General features: G+C 43.9%; 1 protein-coding gene across 3 annotated transcripts in view; it reads right to left on the reverse strand.

Annotated features, from left to right (window-relative positions):
* The window catches only part of sema5a (sema domain, seven thrombospondin repeats (type 1 and type 1-like), transmembrane domain (TM) and short cytoplasmic domain, (semaphorin) 5A), a 195,700-nt gene extending 190,087 nt beyond the window's left edge, over positions 1 to 5,613 (reverse strand). Inside the window, exon 1 of one of the 3 annotated variants that reach the window (XR_001322457.2) lies at positions 5,052 to 5,613. The gene's annotated coding sequence lies outside the window, so the exon portion shown is untranslated. The remainder of the gene's footprint in view (positions 1 to 5,051) is intronic. The other 2 variants (XM_014157212.2, XM_014157211.2) reach the window with 2 other exon arrangements.
* Between the last annotated feature and the right edge of the window lie 387 nt (positions 5,614 to 6,000).

Below are 6,000 nucleotides of genomic sequence, written 5' to 3' on the forward strand. Positions count from 1 at the left end.
TCACACAGCCAGTAACATGTCTCTCTCTCTCTGCTTCTACCTCTCTGGTGAGAATTTAAATCATTTCAAACTAAAACCCAGCGTGAAATTGCTACAGTTTATGATGTAGCTTTTTCGTGCAGTCATTCGGTGTGTGTGCAAGTTGTGGGGCAATAGTCGTAGCTAATTGCTTGTCAGAGAGATTGAAGCTGAGTAGAGTGAGGAAAGAGGAAGGGAGAGAGGAAGAGAGAGGATGGAAGAGGAGGAGAGAGAAGGGAAGTCAGAGAATAGAATCGGAGGGGAGATGAGGGAAGAGAGAGGACGGAAGAGTTGGGGAGAGAAAGGAAGAGAAGGAGAGAAAGGAAGAGAGAGGACGGAAGAGTTGGGGAGAGGAAGAGAGATAGGACGGAAGAGTTGGGAAGAGGAGGGGAGAGAAGGGAAGAGAGAGGACAGAAGAGTTGGAGAGAGGAGGGGAGAGAGAGTACGGAAGAGGAGGGAAGAGAGAGGATGGAGGAGGCTGAGAGAGAAGGGAAGAGTTGGGGAGAGGAGGGAAGAGAGAGGACGGAAGAGGAGGAGAGAGGAGGAGAGAAAAGGGAAGAGAGAGGACAGAAGAGTTGGAGAGAGGAGGGGAGAGAGAGTATGGAAGAGGAGGGAAGAGAGAGGACGGAACAGGAGGGGAGAGAAGGGAAGAGATAGGACAGAAAAGGAGGAGAGCGCGAGAGGCCCCAAACCATGACAATGCAGGACTCAAGTCACCTTAGAGGAAACAGTGTGCCATCTCACCTTTTCTGCATAAACTGGTCCCCTATCCACTGCCAGAAATAGAATACAATCTCACTAAATAGCTTCCACTATTCACAGATAAGCTGCTGATAGTCGTTAAGTAGCACTTGTTTCAGCATAATTATGTGTCAGACCTCGACTTGAATCAACCACATGGTGTGCCTTGCATATAACAACAATAGACGTTTATAGTGTTGACGGCTGACGCAAATGCTGAACAAAACAAACAGGTTGACGCAATATGTTATTCAGACAGGATCTCAACAATAGAAGCACTCAGCAAACAACATGTTGCATTCTTCCCCAGTAGCTATGGTAACACAGTCACCCTAACAACGCTGGCCTTTAAACAGCGAGCCAGCTACAGATGATCAAGTTTTATCATATTGTCAACATTTCCATTTCTCATTGTATCCCGCGGAAAGCAATCACCTCCCTGAACCCCTGGGGTAGACATGGCAATGTGCCCATCTCGATAAACAGATAAATAAACAAGGGCGATGAACAGAGGAGAGGAGAAAAATAATCATGCTTCTTATTTTGACAGAAATGTTCTGGGACAAATACAATTGAAAGGATAGTGCTTTACCAGGTCAGGTCATGCCAACCTTACACCCGTCTCTCGGCCAAATGGTTAAGGTTAGGTTTTGGGGGTGGGAAAACTGATGCTCGATCTGTGCCTATGGGCAACGTCTACCCTGATCCACAAAGGTGATCCCTAGGGGCAGGATCCCTAGGGACAGGCTGTCTATGCCAAGGTAATAAACCATCAGCCGGGCGGCTCTTTGATACTCCAGTGTGTGTCTACTGGTTACCAGCCTACAGAAGGATCTCTACATAATCTAGAAGTGGCTACTGGACAGGAAGAGAAGAGATATTAACTAAGTGAATCTATATTTAAACTAAAAGGGGGGACATGATAGAACGGAGCACTAGAGGTGTGGGGGGGACAGGGAGGATACATTTGATTTGGGATAGAATGTTTGCTTTGACCAGCAGTAAATCAATGCCTGAGAGAATTTACGTCAGATTAAAATCCTATTTCAAACCAATGAATACAAGCTCAACTATTATCTTATTGTGAGGTTTGTCTCTGTAAGGCCAGTCTCTTTCAGTGGCTCTAGCCCGTGTCAGTTGAATGAGTAACTAAAGTCTTTTTAAGAGCACTGAGGGACTGAGGGTAATGGCTGTTTAGGTTACACGCGCATGACAATGTCTCTTTTAATCCTGAACAGCATTCCGCCCCATGCTCCCAAGTCCCTTCCCCAAAGAGATGCCCAATCACAAAGCCGGTCAACAATGGTGCTGTCACTCAATCTGTCTCCATAGTGACCGCACAGAACGCAGGGTTCCGTGAGGTCACTTTCATTCCAGAATTCTCTGAACAGGGACTAATTGCTATGTTTGTGCTGGTGTTCCGTGTCAGTGAGCGGGCAAATTACCAGCACCGCGCAAATATCAATCACACCAGCTAATCATATGCTGCTATTCACACCAAACAACTAGAAGAGAGAGAGAGAGAGAGAGAGAGAGAGAGAGAGAGAGAGAGAGAGAGAGAGAGAGAGAGAGAGAGAGAGAGAGAGAGAGAGAGAGAGAGAGAGAGAGAGAGAGAGAGAGAGAGAGAGAGAGAGAGAGAGAGAGAGAGAGAGAGAGAGAGAGAGAGAGAGAGAGAGAGAGAGAGAGAGAGAGAGAGAGAAAGAAAGAGCTGAGAGAGATGCTTCTCAGCTGCTCTGTACTTATCTGTAAGTACAGTTCACACTGGTGGTTATCTTTGTTATGAAGCTTGGGAGGGGAAAGGAAAGAGCAGGGAGGAGGGATGTTTTTGAGCATATATTGTTTTTTTCTCTGTCCAGTTTCCCTTGTTGAAACTCAGCTGTAATATAAACCCAGTAACTTTGCCGAGAGGCATCCCATCAGATCAGTTCTCGATTCAGCAATTTTCCCCAACCCTCTCTCTTCCCTAGTCTCCCCTCTCCTTCCTCCCTTCTCACTCCCTCTCTCTCTCACTTTATCTCATGTCTTCAGGGACTTTAGCAGTCCGAGCCGAGCAGGCCTTTCTGAGGGGTGAACTCAAGGAACTCTCTCTGCCAAAACTCTCAGAGTAATTCAACCATCTGGATGGGGTCACTGTTTGTCGCGGAGCGCACAGTATGAGACAGCACCGCATGCACAGCATCACAGCAAGGAGAGGCTCTGAGACTACAGTAATGCTGTGTTCATGAGAGCCACTTCCTTCAAGCCAAAAAACACATTAATACATCTTTGAAGCATCCATCATTGTGTCAAAGAATGGAAATGGCATTAAGACATATTGTTGAGTTGTTATATAAAAACAGCATATGTTGTGATTACTCTGCTGTGATAAAAAGGGATATTTTTGTAGTTGTGATTTTTACAGCCACATTCATATTCTCTGAGAGCCTGAGGGTGTCTGAATGCACTCAACACTCGCAAAATGCATCTGTAAGTAAGGTATTAACCCACAGTGGATACCTCATCATCATACCCCACTCAGTATGATGGAAAGAGACATTCAGGATTCATCAGAACTCACATGTAGGCATGGAGGTCCATTAGGAGCCGATGCCGGAAGCCAAACAGTTAGGTTTCTGAGAAACTGTGAACTCACACAGTCACACACACATACTGTTACCGGAACCCCTTTTAAATGAACCACCGTTGGGATGCATTTTATAAATCCACTTAGCATATGGAAATAGACAATCAAGATTAATCATAACTCACATGTTGGGATTCCCAATTAGGAGCCGATGCCCGGGAGCTAGACAGTTATGTTTCTGAGGTTTCACACACACTGAACAGGTCATGCATACTGTTACCTCGAAACCCCTTTTAAATGTCCCACCATTGGGGTGCATTTTATAGACTAAAGCCTGCTTCGAAAGACAATGTGTTGGAGTAAATAGTTTGTCTTGAAAAAAGGCATTGTATCTCCTTGTCTTTGTTTTCTCTTGAAGTCTCAAATGTGGCACTCCAGGCCTACTGTAAACAATCCCAGCCTCAATATGAACGTCCTTCATACTAACTAAAGGTTAGTACATGTGGGGAAGCAGGTAGCCTAGTGGTTAGAGCTTTGGACTAGTAACCGAAAGGTTGCAAGAATCGAATCCCCAAGCTGACAAGGTAAAAATCTGTCGTTCTGCCCCTGAACAAGGCAGTTAACCTAACCCACTGTTCCTAGGCCGTCATTGAAAATAAGAATTTGTTCTTAACTGACTTGCCTAGTTAAATAAAGGTAAAATAAATATGTAATGGGCTGACTGTGAATTAGAATGGATGGCAGTGTACTGTAGCTTACTGTTACTGAGGAGAGGAAACATTTGCCCACACAGCAAGTGCCAATCCTGATGCATTCACAAATCAAAAGAAGGGACATGGAAGAATTTAACACCCGCTGTATGTCATCAAAATCACTGTCAAGTAGTCAACAAAAATAAAGTGATATAAGGGGGTTCCATAACAAAATACAACCTTATATCTATCCTTCTCTGTTCAATTTGTAAACATTGTTCAACATGAGCAATAGCTTATTACCAAAGTTAATTAGAATAATTGCCAAGATATCCAACCATATCACTCCAAAAGTAATAGTGACTTACTCTGCTTCAATTAAAGCTTAATTACGTAACTGTTGTTTTGTATACATGTAATGGGACCAGGAGACAAACAGATATTATAAGAAGTAAATGGTTTCAGAGTTAAACTGACAATGTAAGTATAGAACGGGACCAGTAGCCTACCTCTGTAATTACACAGACCAAAATACGGTGTTTGTACAGCACGAGGAACGAACTATCACTACCAGTGGAAATGTTGTTATTAAAATGAATGTATAAAAGGCAATGCATCTGCATAACGCAGAGGCGAGAAATCGTATTAAGTGCGTGTAATAACAGTGAATAATCACAGTGTTAGCACCGCCAAGCGGTACTAAATCCTTTTAGATAACCAGAGTCAACTTCTACACCGGGCTATTCATATTACTATGTGAATAATATCATATGGCCAACATGATTTTGATTATTATATGTATTATACGTATTTATTGTATCCTATGAAGTCGTGAATTATGCACAGCAATAGAAAAGAGAAGGTGGAAACGTTAAATATTTCACCAGTAATACAATTTACTCCAGAGATTACAGCATTCAGACTGCAAAACGGCAAATTAACCAGTTCAGCAGGTCCAGTGAAAGGTCTAATTTGGAAAGAAGAAAAACATCGGCATGGTAAAGCCTTTCAAATGCCAATATGTGTAAACCACTCACCTAGTGACGTCTCCAACTACTCCTATTCATCTAGCAGGAGAACAACTGCAGGTCTCAACCAGTCTGAAGAAGGTGAGTGTTGTTGTGGCTCAGGGAAAAAAATTACGGTAAAGGTGGAGTAATCCCAGTTTGCGTTCTCCTATTTAAAACAAAATCCAGTAACTCCGGGTCAGTCTCTGACTACTGTGCAGCTTTCTCAGATCTCTCGCTCCCCCTCTCTCTCTCGGTCTCTCTCTGCCGTCTCTCTAGAGCCATATATTTCTGTCGCCGTGCCTCCTCGCAGCAGCACAGTGCACTGTTTGTAACTGGACACTACACCGCACTGCACTGCCGCGCTCCGCTTCACCTCACAGACAATAGCCTCGGCCACGAGACAAGGACGCAATCCAAGTGACGCGAACTCTTAAAACTTTGTTAAAACTGTAGCAAGAAGGGAGATCAGACAGAGCATTGCAGAGTGCGCGGTTATGTGAGTTGCTGCGTGCAATGCAAGCGCTCAGTGATAGCCATCGGGTTCGCAGGATTTTAAAAAGAACTGAGTGAGGTAAGAGTGCGCCCCCCCTTGCCGCGTCCGTTCATTCACACAGTGGATGAATTGGCCATGATTCTCGCATGATTCTGGAAGACGTGGCAGGCAGCGGCGCACAGCTGTCCTGCAGGTAGACTACGTACTGTAGACGGATACAATAGAGGAACATTGACCCATGAGATCCCAATGTTTTTGGGGGACTATCCAAAGTGCATTTTCTAGGAGACACTTTTATGCATTCTGGTTTATGTTTGATTCACATTAAAGGGCAATTCCACCACTTTTCAACCTCATTTTAATGATCTCCAACAAAATTGTGTCTACATGTGAAAACGGCAAATATCTACGTTTTGTAGAAGAAAAATATAAAGTTAAAATATTCTACTGCCGGTTTTGACAATCACAGTAAAAAATAAAATG

Source organism: Salmo salar, chromosome ssa19 (genome assembly GCF_905237065.1).
Source record: "Salmo salar chromosome ssa19, Ssal_v3.1, whole genome shotgun sequence".
Lineage (NCBI taxonomy): Eukaryota > Metazoa > Chordata > Actinopteri > Salmoniformes > Salmonidae > Salmo > Salmo salar.